The 24,213-nt window shown below is 42.1% G+C and overlaps 1 long non-coding RNA gene across 1 annotated transcript; it reads right to left on the bottom strand.

Moving 5' to 3' along the window:
* Window positions 1-4,322: 4,322 nt before the first annotated feature.
* Window positions 4,323-21,731, bottom strand: LOC144332715 (uncharacterized). The gene is made up of 2 exons (XR_013400723.1): window positions 21,516-21,731; window positions 4,323-9,220 (listed from the first exon to the last, which is right to left on the bottom strand). It is a non-coding gene; the product is annotated as an uncharacterized LOC144332715 (long non-coding RNA).
* Window positions 21,732-24,213: the final 2,482 nt, after the last annotated feature.

Below are 24,213 nucleotides of genomic sequence, written 5' to 3'. Positions count from 1 at the left end.
CATCAAATGGCCATTGCACCATTACATCAATCCAGCTGCTTCAGGATGATGGGGAACATGGTAAGACCAGTGAATTCTATGAGCATGAGCCCACTGCCACACTTCTTTAGCCATAAAGCGAATGCCTCGGTCAGAGGCAATGCTGTGTGGAATACCATGATGGTGAATAAGGCATTCCGTGAGCCCGTGGATGGTAGTCTTGGCAGAAGCATTGCATTCAGGATAGGCAAACCCATACCCGGAGTAAGTAACTATTCCAGTAAGGACAAAGTGTTGCTCTTTCCATGATGGAAGAGGTCCAATATAATCAACCTGCCACCAAGTAGCTGATTGATCGCCCCGATGAATGGTGCCATATCGAGGGCTCAGTGTTGGTGTCTGCTGCTGCAAATTGGTCACTCAGCGGTGGCCATAGCCAAGTTAGCCTTGGTGAGTGGAAGCCCATGTTGCTGAGCCCTTGCATAACCTCCATCCCTGCCACATGGCCACCTTGTTTATGGGCCCGTTGGACGATGACAAGGGTGGCTGGGGAAAAAGGCTGAGTGGTGTCCACAGAACAAGCCATCCTATCCACTTATTAAAATCCTCCTCTGCTAAGGTCATGCATTGGTGAGCACTCATGTGGGATACAAATATCTTCACAGTTTTTGACCATTCAGAGAGGTCCATCCACATACTTCTTTTCCAAACTACTTTGTTACCATTTGTCCAATCATGCTTCTTCCAAGTCCCTGACCATCCAGCCAAATCACTGGCTACAGTCCACAAATCAGTATATAACCACATATTTGGCTACTTCTCCTTCCAAGCAAAGTGCACAACCAGATGCACTGCTTGAAGTTCTATCCACTGGGAAGATTTTCCTTTGCCACTATCCTTCAAAGGTGTCCTAGAAAGAGGCTGTTAGGGCTGCAGCTGTTCACTTTTGGGTGGTAACTGCATATCAGGCAGAGCCATCTGTACACAAGACCCTAGTCTTCTCTTTCTCTGTCAACTGAGCATAGGGAAGTCCCCATGAGGCCATCGGTGCCAGCTGGGGGAGAGAAGGCAGAGTGGCAGGAGTGAAGACCATGAGCATTTGAGTCAGTTTGTCATGTAACTTACTTGTGCCTTCAGGACCTGCTCGAACCGGATCACATATATACCACTTCCGTCATCACCTCTTCATTGTGTGCACTCTTGCAACTACAGCCTTGGGCCTCACTGACATGTTGTGTCACTATTGGCTTGATTTGTCTTTTCCAGAGTTTCACATAAAAAGTCACACAGTCATGGCCCACATAATAATGTTTAAGTCAATGATGGACAACATATACAAAGATGGTCCCATAAGATTATAATACCATGGTTTTACTGTACATTTTCTATGTTTAGCTACACGAATACCTATCATTGTGTTATATAGTATTCAGTATAGCAATATGCTCTGTGGGTTTGTTGTCTGGGAGCAATAGGCTACACCATACAGTCTAGGTGAGTAGTAGGTTCTACCTTCTAGGTTCATATAAGTCCACTCTATAATGTTTGCACACTGACAAAACTGCCTAACAACAGAATTCCTAAAAAACATAAAACGTGTCCCTGTTATGAAGGACAACAAAATTTCTAAAAAACAGGAAAAAACATGTCCCTGTTATGAAGGAAAATGACTGCAGTATGTATTCTTTCACATCTGGCTACTTTCACTAAGCAAAATGTTTTTTAAGATTTATCCATATTCTTGTATATATAAAAATAATTTTGTTTTTTGGCGGGAGGCTGTTTCTAGACATTCATCTATTAAAAACAAACCAGGGTATTTGTACACAAGTCTTTGTAAGGACATATATTTTTAATTTATTGGATAAATACCTAAAGGCATGATTTCTGAATCATATTGGATGAGAATGCTTACCTTTTTAAGAAACATGCAAACTATTTCCCAGAATGATTGTTTTCTTGCTGTATTGATTGCACCAGCAAAGCAGGAGGATCCCAGTTACTCCACGTCTTTGCCAACTCCCTGTCTCGCCAGAATTTTTAATTGCAGCCATTGTGATGACTCACAGAGTTTCATAATTGTGATTTATTCTACATTTCCTTGATGACTAATGATGTTCACCACTTTTTCATGTGTTTATTGACTCTTAAGCTTAACAATTGCATTAAATTGAAAAAAAAGTGTGTGGTAGACACCCACAAAAGCCCTCACCCTCTCCTTAACCCTAATTTAGAGGCTAGAGGCTGCTAACATTAAATACCCCAATCCCAGATTCATCTGCATTAGGGTGCCCCATGAGACATAAACAGAAATTACAGAGGGAAAATACACAGCTTTCGAGAAAGCTTTCGTGTCTTTTGTAAATTGGAGAAGTTGCAGCTGTTGCTGACTCCTTCTTTTCCACTTCCTTCCTGTCTTCACTGTGCACATGACTGCTGGAGCTGCAGCCACCATTTTAAGACCAAAAGGAAAAAGTGACTTGGGTTGTAAGGATTGAGGCCCCGACTTTATTGAGTCACTAAACCAATCATGGAAAACATCCACCTCCAGTTGTTTGTTTGCTTGTTTGTTTTGTGAGAAACACAAACCCTATTGGTCTGAGCCACTGTTACTTAACTGTTCTGTTACTTGCAGTTAAGTGTCTCTAACTGATGCTAAGAATCTCTTGGGGAAAGCAATGAAGTTGCAAACAAATGGTAATCTTTTTTTTTTTTTTTTTTTTTTTTTTTTGAGACGGAGTCTCGCTCTGCCGCCCAGGCTGGAGTGCAGTGGCCGGATCTCAGCTCACTGCAATCTCCGCCTCCCGGGTTCACGCCATTCTCCTGCCTCAGCCTCCCGAGTAGTTGGGACTACAGGCGCCCGCCACCGCGCCCGGCTAGTTTTTTTTTTTGTATTTTTTAGTAGAGACGGGGTTTCACCGTGTTAGCCAGGATGGTCTCGATCTCCTGACCTCGTGATCCGCCCGTCTCGGCCTCCCAAAGTGCTGGGATTACAGGCTTGAGCCACCGCGCCCGGCACAAATGGTAATCTTAATGGTAACATGAATATGACTAAAAGTGCTTTTTAATATGTTTAATAATTCAACATATTTATTGAGCATCTGCTCTGTGGCATATTCCATTCTAGGTGATGAAGATTCATCAATGGAAACAGTGGGAAAAGGCCCTTCTCTTCTGGAGTTCTTGTTATTAAAATAGAGAAGAAAAAACATAGGTTGACAAAAAGGATCACTTCAGTTATCGATGAGTGCATTGAGGAAACTGAAGCAGGGAGACACGATAGTGAGAGAGGGTTATGCAGGACCCTCCTAAGCATCCTTGTGAGGAGGTCATGAGAGTGACTTTGATGAAGTGTTCAGAGAAATATTCTTTGAGAGGTAACATTTTATCTAATATCTGAATAATGAGGAGTCGGGCATGTGAGGATCTTGAAGAACGTTGCAATTACAGTAACCACTGCAGACCAAGTGTGGTGAGTAGGAGCCAGACTAGAGGAACAGGAGCTCGGTGAGTGAAGCGTGAGTGGGAGGGGTGAGGCCAGAGGGTGGACAGAGGCTGCATCCTGCAAAGCCCTGCAAAGGCCATGATGAGGAGTTTGGATTAGACTCTTAAATCAGGAGTCCATTCATTCTAGAAAGTAGCTCCTCACTAAAATTGGTCTTTTCATCCTCAGCCTGTAGAGACCCTTTACTGTATAGTGACCGTGTTTCACAGAACCCATGGCTGTAAGTCATCAGTAGTCACTCCGAGTCAACAAAGCCTCAGACCCCGCTGGTTCTGGTCAATCTAACCCCATAGATCTGCAGCAGGTCCCAGTATGAAAAGAAATGTCTCTGTTAAAAACCACCTAGCATTTGGTTTCTGCCAACACAGGTATTAGTTAATAATACACAGAGATTAAGAGCTCAGGAAGTAAACTTGGTTCCCATCTTGACTGTCTATTCACATCTTAACTTCATAATCCTGGGTAAATTTCTCAGACTTTCTGAACTTCAGTGATCTCATCTATATAATATTGATAATAAAGGGATTTGTCTCACAGACGTGAGGATTCAGTGATAGTGTAGATAAACACTCTATCTAGTGCCTAGGATGCATGAGGACCAAGAATAGTAGCTACTTCCCTCATCATAACATCAAATACCATTGTCTTGAGTAGGAAAAAGGACAAAGCTAGCAAAAGAGCTCATCTGCAGTTCAAAGAGACACTTGTAATTTCAGCCCCTTCCTCTGCCTGAAACCCCATGCTGGTCAGGTATTGATCATTAACTCACCTCTAGCTATCCAGAGACCTTTCCACTCCAAACTGACTAGGCTAAAGAAGTCAATAATTAATTCACAGATAATTGACTACAGAAATATATTTTTGAAAAAAGCAGGATACAATTTAAGTATGTTTTACTGAAGCAACATCTGAAATGACATTGCACTTGTTTTCTTAAATGTCTTTCATCATCTGAATTACCTTTCAGGGCTAAGACTAGGGTGAAACAGGTGAGTCTCACCCACAGCTTAAACTTTAAGGAGGCTCTCACAGTCAGGTGCCATCTTTGCACTTACAGGAGCCTGAGAACTAGTGCCATCTTAAATCTTGCCCCCTGGGTGACTTGTCTACTGATACGGTTTCGCCGTGTCCCCATCCAAATCTCATCTTGAATTGTACTTCCATAATTCCCGTGTGTTGTGGGAGTGACCCAGTGGGAGGTAATTGAATCATGGCGGCGGTTTCCCCCACACTGTTCTCGTGGTGAATAAGTCTCATGAGATCTGATGGTTTTATCAGGGGTTTCCGCTTTTGCGTCTTCCTCATTCTGTCTTTGTCTCCTGCCATCCATGTAAGACAGGACTTGCTCTTCCTTGCCTTCCGCCATGATTGTGAGGCTGCCCCAACCATGGGAAACTGTAAGTCCAATTAAACCTCTTTCTTTTGCAAATTGTCCAGTCTCAGGTATGTCTTTATCAGCAGCGTGAAAATGGACTAATACACCTACCTTTTTCTAGTCTGGACCCTGCCACCTTCTTTGAGTTATGGCTGCCCTATTATCACTTTCAGTCAAATTGCTTGAGCCTGCATTACTGCAAGGACTGGGATAACAACAGGAGAGGTAGAAGGGGTGTCCGTTATTTCCTTGTCTCTGACCAAGACTGGAGGTTGCTTCTGTCTTTACCTGCTACTTGTCTCTAGGCCGCTACATAGAGATTTTCTCCAATCCCCACAGAGCCAATTTCCTGACAATGACACTAGTAATAGTGGCTAATATGCACTTAATAAAATTGCAGAGTGGATCCCAAGCTGTAAAGATATCGTATTCTTTCTTCATCTTATGAAATAGTTTAAGCTGTGAATCAACCAGGACCCTTAGCATTTGGTAGGGTTCCTGGTGGCAAGTGCCCTTGTGGAATGCAGAATCACATACAGCTTTTTGACAACTTGAAACTGACTCCACTGGGGTCAGAGAATGCCCTTGATATTTACGTTATTAGACATGGAATAATCATGCTGATAGGATTATGAATGAGTCCTAATATATGATCCCTTACCATGTGCCAGACATTGGGCATTTTCACATTTAATCATAGCCTCCGCTCTGTATGAAGATGCTATTATCATTCCCCTATTACAATGTAACAGCAGCTAGCTGGACTCTGTGTGCTGGACATTCTTCTAATTACTTTTGTCTTTGAATTTATGTGATCTTCATCATACTCCCGGAAGATGGGCTCTTGTCATTCCCATTTCACAGATGGGAGATTCGTGCTTGCCCATTGTCCAAAAAACAGGATGTAGAAAAGTCAGGGATCTCCATTAAAGACCCTTGCTTCATCTATGCCATAAGCAGCTTCATATGATCTCAAATGCTTTAAGATTCCTTTCTAAGTTACTCAGAAATCAGAGTTTAATTAACAACAAATATATAAACATGAAGGCTTTGGAATTTAACAAATCCTACAGCAGAACTATTATTTTTCTAATTGGGAGGGTTGTAGATGTTACCTGGAATGGGAAAGATATTGTGCTGATCTTCAAAGAGCTACACCATCAGTGACAGTGCAGCAAGAATGTACAGTCAGGCAGATGTGGAGCTGCATAGGGACTGCAACTCAGTGTTGGAATCGATACTTACACATAACACAGTGAAGATTTGCACATAAGTCAAGAGGCGGAATTAATACTCAGAGGGATTTCTTTTCCTGTATGATTATTTTTCACAAACTATGAAGACCCCAAGGATCCTATCGTGTTACTGAGTGTAAAGGAAGTGAGATGAAGAAATTACAAAAGTATTGGATAGGAAAAGAAAGGGTCGGGGGTAATGTGGAAGAGAGTGGACATGGAGGTGAATACAAGGTTGAGAAAAGAAGAAAACAGCGCACACCCACGGGAACCTAGAATCTATCACTACATTTCCCATCATAAAAATCATCACAGGGCTTCCTGTTAAGCCTTTATGTTAACATGGATATTAATGTAAGCTTTCAGTAACAGAGAAAAATGATCTGAGATTTGTTCCAATATATTATTCATAAGTTGTGCTTAAGCGACCAAAGCAGTGAATGCATTTTCTCTCACAAACAGAAACTCAAGGTCAGAAGAACATTTAGTGAAACTCTCTCACTGGGCTGGATGGTCCCCATGCCACTGATAAATGCCATATTAGGTAGCATTGGCCTGGCATGGTGGCTCAGGCCTGTAATTCCAGCACTTTGAAAAGCCAAGGTGGGAGGATCGCTTGAGGCCAGGAGTTTGAGACCAGCCTGGGCAACATAGTGAGACTCTGTCTCTAGCAAAAAAATTTAAAAATTAGCCAGGTATGATGGTGCATGCCTGTGGTCCTAGCTACTTGGGAAGCTGAGGTACTTGGAGGATCCCCTTGAGCCTGGAAGTTTGAGGTTGCAGTGAGCTATGCTCATACCCCTGCACTCCAAGCTGGGTAACAAAGCAAGACCCTGTCTCAAAAAAAAAAAAACCAAAAACAAAAACAAAAACAAAACTAAAACCAAACCAAAATAAACAAACAAACGAACAAAAATGATAACATGAAATTTCTAAGACACATTGTTCTCCTCCTCCCCATGGTATCATACCCTAAGACCCTCTTAATGATTTGGGTTTGAACATGGGATATCTTTTTTTTTCCATAAGTTATTGGGGTACAGGTGGTATTTGGTTACATGAGTAAGTTCTTTAGTGGTGATTTGTGAGATTTTGGTGCATCCATCACTCAAGCAGTATACGCTGCACCATATTTGTAGTCTTTCATCCCTCACCACCTCCCACTCTTCCCCTCAATTCCCCAAAGTCCACTGTATCACTCTTATGCCTTTATGTCCTCATAACTTAGCTCCCACATATCAATAAGGACATACCATGTCTGGTTTTCCATTCCCAAGTTACTTAACTTAGAATAATAGGCTTCAGTCTCATCCAGGTCACTGCAAATGCTGTTAATTCATTCCTTTTTATGGCTGCATAATATTCCATCATATGTATATACCACAGTTTCTTTATCCAGTCATGGATTAATGGGCATTTGGGTTGGTTCCACAATTTTGGAATTGTGAATTGTGCTGCTATAAACATGCATGTGCAAGTACATTTTTTGAATAATGACTTCTTTTCCTCTGGGTAGATACCCAGTAGGGGGATTGCTGGATCAAATGGTAGTTCTACTTTTAGTTCTTTAAAGAATCTTCACATTGTTTTCCATAGTCATTGTACTAGTTTACAGTCCCAGCAGTAGTGTAAAAGTGTTCCCCGTTCACTGCATCCACACCAACATCTACTGTTTTTTGATTATGACCATTCTTGCAGGAGTATATGGCATCACACTGTGGTTTTGATTTGCATTTCCCTGATCATTAGTGATGCTGAGCATTTTTTTTTTTCATGTTTGCTGGCCGTTTGTATATCTTCTTTTGAGAATTGTCTATTCACATCCTTAGCCCACTTTTTGACCAGATTGTTTGCATTTTTCTTACTGATTTGAGTTTGTTGTAGATTCTGGATATTAGTCCTTTTTCAGGTGTATAGATTGTGAAGATTTTCTCCCACTCTGTGGGTTTTCTGTTTACTCTGCTGACTGTTCCTTTTGCTGTGCAAAAGCTCTTTAGTTTAATTAGGTCCCAGCTATTTATCTTTGTTTTTATTGCATTTGCTTTTGTGTTCTTGGTCATGAAATCCTTGCCTAAGCCAATGCCTAGAAGGATTTTTCCAATGTTGTCTTCTAGAATTTTTGTAGTAACAACTCTTAATCCATCTTGAGTTGATTTTTGTATAAGGTGAGAGATGAGGATCCAGTTTCACTCTCTTACAGGTAGCTAGTCAATTATCCCATCACCATTTTTTGAAATGGGTGTCCTTTCCCCAACTTTATGATTTTGTTTGCTTTGTTGAAGATCAGTTGGCTGTATTTGGATTTATTTCTGGGTTCTCTATTCTGTCCCATTGGTCTATGTGCCTATATTTATACCTTTACCATGCTGTTTTGGTGACTATGGCCTTATAGTATAGTTTGAAATCAGGTAGTGTGATGCCTCCAGATTTGTTCTTTTTGCTTAGTCTCGCTTTGGCTATACGGGCTATTTTTTGGTTCCATATGAATTTTAGAATTGTTTTTTCTAACTCTGAAGAATGATCATGGTATTTTGAAGGGGATTGTGTTGAATTTGTAGATAGATTGCTTTTGGCAGTATGGTCATTTTCACAATATTGACTCTACCCATCCATGAGCATGGGATGTGTTTCCATTTGTTTGTGTCGTCTGTGATTTCTTTCAACAGCATTTTATAGTTTTCCTCATGGAGGTCCTTTGACTCCTTGGTTAGATATATTCCAAAGTAGGGTTTTTTTTTTTTTTTTTTTTTTTTGCAGCTGTCGTAAAAGGGGTTGAGTTCTTGATTTGATACTCCACTTGGTCGCTGTTCGGGTATAGAAAAGCTACTGATTTGTGTACATTATTCTTGTATCCAAAGACTTTGCTGAATTCTTTTTTAAGTTCTAGGAGCTTTCTGAAGGAGTGTTTAAGATTTTCAAGGTAAACAATCATATCATTAGCAAACAGTGACAGCTTGACTTCCTCTTTACCAATTTGGATGCCCTTTATTTCTTTCTCTTGTCTGATTGCTCTGGCTAGGACTTCCAGTACTATGTTGAAGAGGAGTGGTGAGAGTAGGCATCCGTGTCTTGTTCCAGTTCTCAGAGGGAATGCTTTCAACTCTTCCCCATTCAGTATTATGTTGGCTGTGGGTGAACATGGGATGTATTATTAGTCATGGAGCATTGGACAAGTTGTCTAACTTTCTGTGCCTCTAAGTCAGATAATGTGTGTGATGTATAAGGCCCAGCATATGTTTTAAGCCACTAAAAGTTGTTGTATTTTTTATCACACCAGCAGAAAGCTAACACACATAGTGTCCCTCACTCACAGCCCTCCGTGACTCTGGTCGTAGCCCTGATAGTTAACAACCCTCACAGTGAGACACCTGTCATCCCAGCAATGATGCCTGCAGTCTGTGTGGGGGAAATAAGCAGCCAAATCCATTGTCCAGAGTCATTTTGAATTCATAAGATATGACATTTCTCCATATGTAATCATAGCCATTTATATCTGTATATTACTTCAAAACGTACAGCTTTTATACACAGGATTGCATGTCATATATGCAAGATAAGCAGGGATTTTAATTCCCATTTTACAGGTAAAGAGGTTGAGGACATGAGAAGTTAAGTGGTGTCCCGACTCAAGTTCAAGCAAATGGAAATGAAGGGAGACAGATGTGAACCAGGGTTTCTGACTACAAGTGAACATAGTGGTGTCTCTATAGGAGTGAGAGAGTCAGCAGCATTTATTGCATCTACCTGTACACAAAGCCAAGGTGTGTGCAGTGTCCAAAGTGTAGATGCCAAGGTGTCATCTTTCAGGAGCTTTCCCTGGGTTTGGAGATTAAATACAAACATTCTAGGGAAAGACAAGAACACTTGGCAGCCGGGCGCGGTGGCTCATGCCTGTAATCCCAGCACTTTGGGAGGCCGAGACGGGTGGATCACGAAGTCAGGAGATCGAGACCATCCTGGCTAACATGGTGAAACCCGTCTCTACTAAAAATACAAAAAATTAGCTGGGCATGGTGGTGGGTGCCTGTAGTCCCAGCTACTTGGGAGGCTGAGGCAGGAGAATGGTGTGAGCCCGGGAGGCGGAGCTTGCAGTGAGCCAGTGAGTCAAGATCACACCACTTCATTCAGCCTGGACGACAGAGCGAGACTTTGTCTCAAAAAAAAAAAAAAAAAAAAATACCACTTTGCAGCCCTACATCATGGGCTCCAAGGCTCTACACGACCTGGTCTCTGCCTTCCTTCTTGACTTCATCCTGTCCTTCCCTCCCTCTGTTCGATATGCTCCATACCTAACTGATTTTTGGTTCTCAAATATGCCTCTTGCTTTGTGTTTCCTTTTGCCTGGATCAATATTCCTCTATATTTTTGCACAGCTGCATCCATCTCAACACTGAGGTTTCAAATCAAATTCCATCTCCTCGTGGAGACCCTGCCTGACTTCCTATCTAGAGTCAAATATCCTCAACTTATCCTAAATATCTTGGAGACGGTCTCTTCTATTCCACCATCCTGATATCCTGTTTGGAATATTGCATCATTCGTTAAAATCATTTTATTTATGTGTTTGTGTATTGTCTATACATTCTCTGTATTGGAAGATGAGCTACTTGTGTGCAGGGATCTGGTATCCCATGTTTACTATTGCCCTTGTCACCTGGAACAAGGTGTGGTACAGAAGATATCTGTATAAAATGCTTGTCAAAATGGGCAAGAAGGCAAATGCACATGACCCTAGGATGTACATTACCCTAGGCAAGGATATTTTAGGAGAGCAAGACATGTATGGTTCTGGAGTCAGAAGATGATTGGGTCCAATTTTCAGCTTTTTCACTAACTAGGACTGTGCAACTCTGGGAATTTGCTTTAAATGCTATGAAGCTCTAATTTCTCATGGATAAATGGTGCTATACATTGTGCTTTGCTCCAAAGTTGCTGTGAGGCTACACCAAGATAGACCATGTGCTGTGCTTAGCACAGTGCCTGGCCCATATTAAGGGAGTGAGCTTCTGTCACTGTAGGATGCTGCATATGGGGAACACAAGCCAAGCTGGAGAGAATAACACACTGCAGTAGATTGGATCACTGCCCTCCCTGCATTTATCTTGTACACACTTATCCTTTGCCATGTGGCTTTACACCTCCTCAGGCTAGAGAATTGCCTTTCCCCATCTGAGGTCGGACATGGCCATACGGGTTGCTTTGGTGGATGGAATGCGGACAGAGCAGCAGGTTTCCGATCTGGATGAGACTTCAAGAAGCACCACAATCTCAACTCGTGCTTATTCTCCTGTGATTAATAGAAGAATTAATCCTTGGTGACAACTGCCCCTTCAGCCTGCATATGCACCAGCATAAACATCACAAAGTCAGTACACACAACATTTCTATCACCCAGGAAGCTGTTCCTTCCCTTTTCCAGAAATAGCCAACTCCTCAAATGCAACCACTTTTTAACATCTACTACCTTAGATTAACTTTGCATGTCTTTAGACATCATAGAAATGAAATCATATTTTTAGTCCTCTCATCCCTAAAGTAAGGCATTTCTCTTCACCAAAACAAGTCAAGATTTCATGGAAGATGTGGGAAGATGTTACAATTTCTTTCATTTCTATTGCACTCGAGGAGCATCCATTCTCTGAATCTTAAATGTTTCAGGGTTGCATTTTCCTTTCAATCTTCCATTCTCTTCTTAACTGTAAAAATCTTAAAGTAACCTCCGTTCACAGGACAGTCTAAAGTAAGCCCTCCAGGAAAGTTTGATACGTCAACATTCAAATCATGCACACATATGACTTTCCTCATGGTGACTTTGATTTACTGGCAACCTAGTAAAGGAACTGGTTTACAAGATATGACAGTGTCAGGGACACTTCTGTAGTATCAAACCACTTTTCCGCCTACTACACAGCCTATCATAACTTTCGTCTAAGGTAGAGATCTACAAACACAGCCATACCTCTGTGAAAACAAAGGGATGTTGCTCTCCTTCAAATGCAGCCCCAAGTGTGCCTGCTGCTATCTACCTTCTCCGTCATTGATAAATTACACAAGCCACGTTTATCAGACGAAGCACCTACTTATGTCAGAATGAATGGCAGCTTCCAATGGCAGCTTCTTTAAAAAAAAAAAGATTTGCATTTAAACACTGATACATCTAGAGTTTCCATTGCATGGCTAATGGTTGAACTGGTTGGTATCAGCTGTCATTGGCACCTGTGAGTTCTTCGTATATTGTTGAATGAAGCTGAAGTGCTAAGTTCTTAGGGATGCTGACAGATTTTTATTCCTGATCTTTATCATTGGATAGCAAACTCATGTTCGATGTCACTTTTCACCCCCATATTCATTTTGACTTCCACTCCCAATTTTCATTAACAGTTAAAGAGTGGCACCTGTGATTATTCTACGAGGCATACATCCTTCGAACTGAGTTGGAGTGGAAGTCAATCTGAAGATGGGAGTGAAAAGTACCTACTTCTGTCAGAATGAATGGCAGCTTCTGATGGCAACTTCTTTCCAAAAAAAAAAAAAAAAAAAAAAGATTTACATTTAAACACTGACACATCTAGAGTTTCCATTGCATGGCAAATGGTTGAACTGTTTTGTCTCTAAAGATGCTCATGATTGCAGGTGCACATTTCTTTTAACAATTTGAATGAAACTTTCCTTCAATAAAGTTTCCTTTTCTCCATGCCTCTTTAGGTCTGAAGAGTTTAGACACCAATATTCTTTGACCTGCTTGGAATCCTATTTCTCATCCTCTTCTCCTTTGGTAAGAACACTGTTGAGGTTTTTGTTCGAGGATTCCTCTCTCTGCTCCTCTGGGGTTTTGTGGTCTTGGTCAGGGGAACCAGGCATAGGACCCAAATCAGTCTGGCGCTAGGTCCTCTAGGGCCACAGTGATGGGTTCAGGATGGACATACAGATCTCAGCTTTGGGATTGTTGCTGGGTTGTTGGAAAACAGGCCACCTTTCTGCTGTGCAAGTCACTTTTGGCTCAAGCAGAGTTTCTTTCCCCTGGTTTCCTTGCAGCAACGTCTGTCTGTCATCCTGTGTGGGCTGCAGGTTTGCCTGTGAAGTCATTTCCAATGTGGATCCCCAAGCACTACCAAAAAGATCTGTGCTCAAAGCATGCCGTTCTGTGCTTCAAGTCTGCTGGCATCTTTCTGAGTACAAGACTTTCATAGGTGACCAGCTGTTAGGGACTGAATCGTTTTCCCCAAAAATTCTTATCTTTAAGTCTTAAATTCAAGTAACTCAGAAAGTGGCCATGTTTGGAAATAGTTTCATTGCAGAGGTAATTAGTTAGGGTGAGGTTGTTAGGGTGGATCCTAATCTAATATGACTGGTGTCCTTGTAAGAAGGGAGACTGGGCGCGGGGGCTCACACCTGTAATCCCTGCACTTTGGGAGGCCAAGGCAGGATTTCCTGAGCCCAGGACCAGCAATGTAGTGGTCCTGAGACCAGCCTGGGCAATATAGTGAGACCCCTTCTCTACAAAAATAAAAATAAAAAAAATTAGCCAGGCATGGTGGTGCATGTGTATAGTCCTGGCTACTCAGGAGGCTGAGGAGGGAAGATTGTTTAAGCCTGAGAGGTCAAGCCTGCAGTAAGCTGTGATCCTGCCACTGCCCTTAAGACTGGGCAACAGAGCAAGACCCTGTCTCAAAAAAAAGAGGGAGTTGGGGAATGTTGGAGACACATACACATAGAAAGAGAGAGAGAACACTGTGTAAAGATGAAGGACAGCGATTGGGGCTGTGCTTCCCTACAAGACAAGGTATTTCAAAGATTGCCAGTGAACCACCAGAAGCTACAAGATTCTCTCTCAAGAAAGAACTAACCCTGTCGATACCATGATCTTCTACTTTTAGCCTCCAGAACTTTGAGATAATAAATTTCTGGTGCTTTAAGCCACCCAGTTTGTGGTGCATTGTTAAAAGATCCCTAGCAAACTAATAATCAGACGCAAACCTGGCTGTGAGATGAATAAATTCCCAGGGTCGAAATGCTAACAGTAAATCCAGTGACCACTGTCAATTACTGTAAGTCTTTGTTCTCCTGTCCCTTGCAGTATATCAGAGGAAACTGGATACAGGGAGGTTGTTATGTAGGAGCTAGTAACATTTAGCTGCATGTGAACTGCCATCCTGTGTCAGCGTTTCTCAAAAATGATTTGTGATTCAGAAAACAATGGGCAGAAGTAGACCAATATGAGCAGCTTACAAAATGAGGGTTTTGCAAAATACCATTAAATTGTCACAGGCCAACTGTTCTCACAATTGCATACGAGAATTCTGTGTTGTTAGTCCAAACTGGGAAAAATAATCTCCCTATGCAAAATGTATGTGATTAATAAAAGATGAATATTTTTATTCAGAAGTTCTTGCCCTTCCAAATACTAATTACATTTATTCCTTTTTATTCAGCATTTTTATATAAATGTATTTATTGTTTAGTAAATTCATAACTGTTTGTTGAACAGCAATGCCAATCACATCTCTTCAGTTATGACTTGCAAAGCTTTCATTCAAATGAATTTTGCACCAAGTTTCACCTGATGAATTTAACTGTGACAACAGAATAAAGCCACACATACACCAGGTACTTTTAAAATGCTTCTTTACATATTATCAGCCAATGTTGCTGGAAAAAATTATTTGTTTCCAAAGAAATGAGGGAAGGAGGTCAGGATGACGATGAACACACAAACGCTTCACAATGGAATCTACACAGACCTTGGTTTTGGCTTTTTTCACTTTCTGGTTTGTATGAGAAAAAGTAATGAAAACATCCACCTTACAGAAATAGCTTGGGTGAAAGAAGATGGCTTTTGAAGAATGCTTGTGGGATTTCTTTTTGACACTGCAGTCATTTGGCCAGGTCCAGTGTTTGTAAACACTCACCTGCACCAGTTCCTCCCCTGAACTCAGTGGGAGGAAGCACTTGTGAAGAGGGCTGTGAGAGTTGTACAAAACTTGTTTATGATGCATAAAAACCCTTGTGGAGAAACATGGTTTACCTGTGGCATCTTACAATGCTTGTGGTGTATACTTAAGCAGAGGGAGGGAACTGTGACATATTCAATTTCCCTGGAAGGAGCGCAGAAAATGCCACCCAAAATATGACACTTTGGGATGATTGATTACTTTGAACCAAGGGAATTTGGTCAACAGCAGGTGCAGGCAGAGGCTTTCTTTGAGCTTATCTTATCTGCTTATAAAGGGATCCTCCAAAAGGAACTCAATTGTCTTGAATTCCCTCCCTACGAAGGAATCTTAACAACCAGGGAAGATTAACTTGCATTACAGGAGAGAACACTGGAGGTCAGCACCAGTCTGGATGCTTTTATTATTACCTGAGAGACTTTTTATCTGCATGATATGGTTTGGTTATGTCCCCACCCAAATCTCATCTTGAACTGTAGCTCCCATAATCCCCATGTGTCATGGGAGGGACTAGGTAGGAGGTAACTGAATCACGAGGGAGGGTTTTTCCTGTGCTGTTCCGATGATAGTGAATAAGTCTCATGAGATCTGATGGTTTTATAAAGGGCAGTTCCCTTGCACACACTCTCTTGCCTGCTGGCATATAAGATGTGCCTTCGCTCCTCCTTCACTTTCCGCCATGATTGCGAGGCCTCCCCAGTCATGTGAAACTGCAAGTCCATTAAACTTCTTTTTCTTTATAAATTAGCCAGTCTCAGGCATTTCTTCACAGCAGTATGAAAATGCACGAATACACTGCATAACAAGACGACCCTACACTTCTTCCTCTCACCCTCCCAGAACTTGTGTCATCACCTCCCTCTAGAAGCCCCAAGCCCCTATTCCTTTCTGTAGCTCAGGATGCTACATAAGCTTCAATCACCTGTCTCTTCTACTCTGATGTTGTGGGACTCCCGTGTGTACATGCACAGTTCAATATGGTTTTTCTCCTGTTAGTCTGTCTTACATCAGTTTAATTCGTAGCCCAGCTAAAGAACTTACAAGGATGAAATGTAACCACGTCTTTCTCTGCTACATTCTCTAGTTTAAAAAATCATTTGCTATTAATTCCTCCAGTTTGACTTTATTCTTTCCAAAGTACAATATTGTGCAAGGAGATCACCAAGGGGTTTCTCCTTAGAGCCCATGTCTCTAGGGGCCTCAGGGGTCTCATCTGAAAGTTTCCTTTTGTTTTGTTTTGTTTTGAGATAGAGTCTCACTGTGTTTGCCCAGGCTGGAGTACAATGGTAAGATCTTGGCTCACCATAACCTCCGCCACCTGTGTTCAAGCGATTCTCCTGCCTCAGCCTCCCGAGTAGCTGGGACTACAGGTGCACACCCCCATGCCTGGCTAATTTTTGTATTTTAACATAGATAGGGTTTCACTATGCCAGGCTGGTCTCGAACTCATGACCTCGTGATCCGCCTGCCTCAGCCTCCCAAAGTGCTGGGATTACAGGCGTGAGCCACTGTGCCTGGCCTGGAAAGTTTCTACCTAATTTTTCCCATTCCCGTGCCTACAAGACCCTCCTGAGCAGAAAGTATGCTGGACACTTGCCGATGGAGGACAGCATTTTTTCTCTCTCTCTCTCTCTCTCTCTCTTTTTGTAGAGAGTGGTGGAAAGCACCAGCTGGCACTGCCTTTTAGAAATGCATCTGATTTACATGCAGGCCTAAGAAACCTCCAGGACAAAGGAGACTTCTGCTGCTGGCTAAAGTCAGGTCATTTACACAGCAGCGAAATTCCAGGATCAAGTCAGCAAGATGCACAGTAGGATAACTGTCAACCATCTAGCTTATATCAAACACATTATTCTGCAGAATCCTCTTTTTTTTTTTTTGGACGGAGTCTCGCTCTGTCGCCCAGGCTGGAGTGCAGTGGCCGGATCTCAGCTCACTGCAAGCTCCGCTTCCCGGGTTTAAGCCATTCTCCTGCCTCAGCCTCCCGAGTAGCTGGGACTACAGGCGCCCGCCACCTCGCCCGGCTAGTTTTTTGTATTTTTTAGTAGAGACAGGGTTTCACCGTGTTAGCCAGGATGGTCTCGATCTCCTGACCTCGTGATCTGCCCGTCTCGGCCTCCCAAAGTGCTGGGATTACAAGAATCCTCTTAACATACTTTTCTCTCACAGACACTTGCACATAATCACAATGTTACAGACCAGCAGATCTTGGCACTACTAAAATAAACACTTTTAATATTCAGAGAATTTATTTGTCCTTCTTAGTAAATAGCTGGAGAGAGCAACTCAATTTTATGTTGATAAGATACAGAACACGTATAGCTGTGACCTAAGTTTTATGGTAGCTGGTATGTAAATATTCACCAACATTGTCATTCTCTCTCCAAGACAGTGTATAGCCCAGCCCTATATTTTCTCCTTTTTTTTTTTTTTTTTTTTTTTTTTTTGAGACAGAGTCTCGCTCTGTCCCCCAGGCTGGAGTGCAGTGGCGCGATCTCGGCTCACTGCAAGCTCCACCTCCCGGGTTCCCGCCATTCTCCTGCCTCAGCCTCCCGAGTAGCTAGGACTACAGGCGCCCGCCACCTCGCCTGGCTAGTTTTTTGTATTTTTTAGTAGAGACGGGGTTTCACCGTGTTAGTCAGGATGGTCTCGATCTCCTGACCTCGTGATCCGCCCGTCTCTGCCTCCCAAAGTGCTGGGATTACAGGCGTGAGCCACCGCGCCCGGCTTTTCTCCTTTCTTAAGGATTTAACCTAACAGGCCTGGGACTGCATTTGTCAGGAGACCCGGGGTGGCACCTGGTAAAGGTGGCTCACTATACCCAGACGTTTTGTACAAATAATACAATCCCTGCCATACACCTGCTTTTCTTCTGGAATTTTAGTACCTGCCAGGAAGAGGGTACCTATGGAATCAGCCCCTAGTAAAAATCCTGGGCATTGAGTCTCTAACGGGCTTCTCTGGTATATTTGGCAGATTTCATACACATTGTCACATGTATTTGCTGGTGAATTAAGTGTGTCCTGAGTGACTCCATTGGGAGAGGTTGAGGCTGACCCCCCAGACTTCACCCCATCCACCTTTTACATTGGCTGACTGTCTTTCATATCTTTTTGTGGTAGTAAAGTTTAGCCATAATTATAAATCAGCAGATCTCGGCACTACTAAAATAAACTTTTTTCAATATTTAGAGAATGTATTTGCACTTCTTAGTAAACAGCCTGAGAGAACAACTTGATTTTATGTTGTTAAGGTAACTTATCAGCATAACACTATATGCCGAGTCCTGTGAGTCCTCCTATGGAATTATGAAGCCTGGGGTGGCCTTTGGAAACCACAGTCCCTCTCCCCACCTCCCACCCTACCAAGGCTCCTTATTAAACTGCCAACGGGAGCTATTAACTTCTGTTTTAGTTAAAATTAATAGCCAAGATTAATATAAAGGATGCAGGAGAAGGGGAATTGTAGTTTTCAGTTTCCCACAAAATATTTTCTAAGTTAGTGAAAAACAAAATCCAGCTCACATCTCAGCAACTGTTATCCCCACATTTGCAAAATGCCCTGATACTTGCTGATACAAGGCTTTGTCTTCATGTGCAGTATCAGGGTCAGGGGCATACATGTGTCATTCAGGTCCTGGCTTCCCTTCCTACCATGTGACCTTGGATCCTAACAATAAATTAGACCATGATGTGAAGGACTTAGCTTGCTGCCTGGCACTAGATAGCATTCACAAGAAGTTATTGTTGTGTTGTTGCTATCATTATTATTATTACTTGTCATCTTCTGAGCATACAGCCTCTGGTCCAGGTTTAGTTATCAGAGTGGCCTAAAAGGCCTGTGTTCACTGCAGGTGGGCTTCCTAAGCCCAGGTATTAAAAACAAGAGATAAAGACTCCATTAGTTGACAACAAAAGTATATTAAATATTTGCAAATAGAATTTCAAAAATCACCCTTTTATTTGACTGTTCTTAATTATTCTCAGGGGTTCCATTGAGAAAATGCCTGATAGAATTTCTTGGTTTCTTTTTTGTTTGTTTTTTGAGACAGAATCTTGCTGTATCACGCAGGCTGGCGTGAAGTGGCACAAACTCTGCTCACTGCAACCTCCACCTCCCAGGTTCAAGCAATTCTCCTGCCTCAGCCTCCCAAGTAGTTGGGATTACAGGCACACACCACCATGCCCAGCTAATTTTTGTATTTTTGTAGAGACGGGGTTTCACCATGTTGGCCAGGCTGGTCTCGAACTCCTGACCTCAGGTGATCCACCCAGGCATGAGCCACTGCACCCGGCCAATTTCTTGGTTTCTCAACAAAAATGGAGGCTATGTTAGGTACATTGCTCAAGCTGATAATAGTAATGAATTCAGTAGAGTACGGAGTGAAAAACATTGTCACATCTGAGAGCTCGGACGGATCCCATCTAGAGAGAAATTGAAGGAGTACCATGCCCTAAGGAATGCCCAACAGGCCTGAAGCAGGAAGGTGCCCCTCCACGTTCAAAATGATGGAAAGAGAGAGGCAGATGGTGTCTCTTATTCAACGTGATTGAGAGAAAGCGGCAGGTGGCATTCCTCATTCAACACGGTGTAGAGACAGACAGGAGACACATTTCATCTAATATAGCAGAGAAACCATTAAATCTGCTATAAGAATAATGGTTGTTCACGTTTTGGCCCCAGGTCTTACCAAATGAGCGACTTTCACAAATCAGTTCGCTTACCCTTAGATCATCATAAAAGGTTGATAAATGTGATAATTAACCTACTATTTGTGAATTTGGTGACTTGATTCTGAAACGTCACTATCTTGTGAGTGACCTGACTTACTTATTGGCATCTTACATGGACTTTTGGTGTATATGTGTCACTGGTATTCTGGCACATTTTCAAATGATTGCTACCAGTGTTATTTTTCATTCTTAAATGGACTCAAATTTGCCAGGTCTGTCCCACAAACCCTGGCCAACAGATGAAATGAGTACTCAGATACAAGCAGGCAGTGTAAGAGCAGCTAGGTGACTGCCTGGCTCTAGTGGCCAGGGAGCAGCCCCAAGAAGCTGGAGCTGCTTGCTTTTATTCAGTGTAGGCACAATGCCAAAAACCTGGAGCCCACACAACCTGTAGGTAATTAACATTTATGGTTTTCCCCTTTCAGGGAGAGTCATGTGTGTGGATGATCAAAGGTCAGTTCCTGGTCAACAGAAGTAAACAAGCTTGTTTGAGATAAATTCCCCCACACTCCCTTGTAACTGCTCCTTCAACCTCAGCTCTCTGATCGAGTGAGGGATTTATGTGGTTCCCACTAGATAGCTGCTTTTCTTCTGATTGCCTGCATTGCCTACTAACAGTCTATATTAGCATTTTCATAAGCCAATTGCAACAATAAGATATCAGCAGCCTAGGCATGACTAATCTGTCGCTTAATCGCCACAAAAGGTCCCTGTTCAACTCCACCTTCAGGAATTTGGTCCCAAGTCCTGCAGTCACATGAGGACACTTGTGCACAGGCGTGGGGGACAAAATTTAATTGCTGTTGTACATTGACACAGGGACCCCTCCCCTGGATCTCAGCAGCCGTTACGTTTTGCCCAGCCAGTTGATTTTGGTTGGCTTGTTGTTCGCACAACTCATCATATTCTGCCCTCCAGAGGAGGTACTGACTGGCCTCTAAAGTTGTTTTAGCTAGCACTGACCAGTGCCATGGGGTCATATGGAGACTATCTGCTATGGCCTCAATTAATCCTTTCATAAATGGGCTAGTGGCTCTGTTTTCTCTAATGCTTTTTCTTATCTCTTTGTAAGTGTTGAAAGTAATGGGTTCATGTACCTGATTGCCTTGTTGATCTTGCATCACTGGGCAGGACAAATGTTCCCCTTCTAATGCCACTTGCCTAAGACAGGGTCCCATAACTGTAGTGTATCCCTTGCCTTTTTTTCCAATTTATTGGAGGAGGAGGTTCAGGGAAAGCCTCTCTCTCCTCTGTGGCACCTTTAGCTGGTAATGGAGGGGCTGGGGGAGGAGGAGGAGGCGATAAGGTAGATGATAGTTCTTCCTCCCCTCCCTTTTTAGGCTCTTCTCTGTAGAGTGGGGCCAAAGCAGCCCTAACCAATAGTGTTGCAGGGTCCTTATTCATATTCCCATGAGTAATGTAAGGCTTATAACATTAAAGATGTTACTGGGACCCGTTGCCCTTGTACATGATGTTGTTTAAAATTTATTCCCACTTGTTCCCAGAGCTCTAGGTCTAACGTGGCTTTTTCTAGGAACCATGGGTTATGGAAAACAACAGTTTTGATTAGGTCCCTTAATTGGGCCTCTGAGACTGAGGCTCTGCTAGGTTTAAGCAGCTGTTTTAATACTTTTATATATTGTTGCTGTTGAGCTGATAATTGTTTGTCCCGTGACAAAACTCTAGCTTGAAAATCCCCTCAAACTTGGAAAGCCCCAGCAGGCACCAATTACTTACTGCGCAGTCACTTCACATTTGTTTTTGAGGGTTCCCTCACAATCCATCACAGCGTTCCTCACATGGGGGCACCACCTGCTGGGTCTGTCCCACAGACCCTGGCAGACAGATGAAGTGAGTACTCAGACACAGGTATGCAATGTAAGAGCAGCTGGGTGACTGCCTGGCTCTAGTGGCCAGAGAGCAGCCCTGAGAAGCTGGAGCTGCTTGCTTTTATTCAGTGCAGGCACAATGCGGAAAACCTGGAGCAAACACAACCTGTAGGTAATTAACATTCATTGTTTCCCTTTCAGGGAAGGTCACGCAGATAATCAAAGGTCAGTTCCTGATCGACATAAGTAAACAAGCTTGTTTAAGAAAAATCCCCCCACACTCCCTTGTACCTACTCCTTGCCCTCTGCCTCAGGGTTATAGAACAGCTGCCTGCAGCTATTGTCCCTCAGGGCTCTGCAGAACCCTCCAATCTTTCAGAAGGTTTGTGTCCTTTCCGTATAGTTTTTCCCACCACTTTGACCAATCCCCCACACAAATTGTTGGGAAACTCTCAACAGCAAGCAATTAATGTCACTACAGATTATCACACCAGAAGGTTAAGTTTTCAGCACATTGAGCTCTCCCTTTCCAGAAGTCCCTTATTTCATTCACATACACTTTCACTAAACTTCAGCTGAGTGTCTGCTCTCCCCATAACCCTGCATTAGTCAGAGGGTGGAGAGAGGGACAAGTCATTGCTCCTGTCCTCATGGGACTCTATGGACAAGATCCATAAAAGCTGTCTCAGTTTGTGAGAGGTAATGGCCAGATGGTTTTTTTGTTTTTTTGTTTTTTTGTTTTTTTTGGGATAACGTGCCTAGTTATGCTGATATAGCCATATCACTACATAAGAGATAGGACACACTTTTTTCATTTCAATTCAAATAAAACTTTAAATTTTCATCTAGAACTTCCTTTGTCATAGGAGGAACCATTTGAATATCTTCAGTTACTTTCTAAGTGAAGGAGAAGGAAACACCTTTTTTTTTCCCAATGCCTGCATTTAGAATTTTTCAGAAGATAATTTAGAAAAAATTTGTATAAGAGCCAAAGAGCCTCCAAAGGGAAACCATTATATAGAAATCCACTTGAATTTTATATTGCTCTTACATCCTGCAATCATATTCAACTTGCTTATTAGTTCTAGTAGCTTTTCTGTTGGTTCCATTTTTAAATAAATAATCATATTATCTGTAAAGACAGTTTTCAATTTGGATATCTTTTTTTTTTCTTACTCTACTGTACTGGCTAGAACTCCTAGCACAATATTGAAGAGAAGTAGTGAAATTGGACATCCTTTTCTCATCCCTGTTCCCAGGGGGAAACCACCCAGAGTCTCATCATTTATTATGACATTAGCTGTAGCTTGTCATAGATGCTATTTATTAAGTTGATGAAGTTACTAGTTTGTTGATGGTTTTGATTAGTAATAGGTGTTGGATTTTGTCAAATACTTTATGTCCATCCATTGAGATAATCGTGTGTCTTTTCTCTTTTAGTTTGTGATATGGTTTGGCTCTGTGTCCCTACCCAACTCTCATGTTGAATTATAATTCCCAGTGTTGGAGGTGGGGCCTCATGGAGGTGATTGGATCATGGGGTTGGTTTCTAATGGTTTAGCTCCATGCCCCTAGTGCTGTCTCATGATAGAGTCCTCACAAGATCTTTGTTTAAAAGCATGCAGCACCTCCCACTACTCTCTTCCTCCTGCTCCAGCCATGTAGGACATGTCAGCTTCCCCTTCACTTTCCACTGTGATTGTAAGTTTCCTGAGGCCTCCCACAGCTCATGCTTCCTGTACAGCCTGAAAAGCCATAAGCCAATTAAACCTCTTTTCTTTATAAATTACTCAGTCTCAGGTAGTTCTTTATAGCAATGTTAAAACAAACTAAAACAGCTTGTTGATTTGTTGCATCACATTGACTGATTTTCTTACTTTAAACCAACCTTGCATTCCCAGAACTTCACTTTGTCATGATGCATTTTTCCTTGGTATATATTGTTAGCATTCTATTTGATACATTTTTTTCATCTGTCTCTATATTTTTGAATGTGTGAATGACATTTGTTTTGTAATTTTTTTCTTATAATATTCTCTTATCAGGGTAAATATTGGACTTATGAATAAATTAATAAGTATTCTCTCCTCACACACAGGCAGTCATTAGTACTTATCTGTTTACTCTAAGTCTTTTCTCCACAAATCTCCAGTGTTCTATCTCAGTGTAACTCTCTACACTCTGGTACTGTTCACTGCAATGTCCTCAAGACTCCCAAGTTCTACCTGGGTTCTCCTCTGCACCATGGTCTGGAATCTCTCTGCAAACACTAAGCTAGAGCAATCACAGAGTTCATCTCACATTCCTTATCTCAGAGATCATTGTTCATTGCTTTATGTTCAATAGCTTAAAAACCATCATTTCATATATTTTGTGTGACTTTCCAGCTGTTTCAAGGGAGAGGGTAAACATTACTTCTCTCACTTTATCTTGTTTCCAAGCGGAATCGGGGTCCAGAATTTTGAGTCTCAAAAGTCTTTTTTCTGACTTAACAGTCCTCTCCAAAGCAATGAGTGTGTCAGAATCCAAATCTTCAAATATAAAAATGATCATGAGATGAAATGAAATATTTAGAGGAAATATCAGTTAATATTTTAAAATGTCAT

Source organism: Macaca mulatta, chromosome 11, assembly GCF_049350105.2.
Source record: "Macaca mulatta isolate MMU2019108-1 chromosome 11, T2T-MMU8v2.0, whole genome shotgun sequence".
NCBI lineage: Eukaryota > Metazoa > Chordata > Mammalia > Primates > Cercopithecidae > Macaca > Macaca mulatta.
The sequence above is the reverse complement of the archived record's forward strand: the minus strand, read 5'-3'. Positions and strand labels throughout refer to the sequence as shown.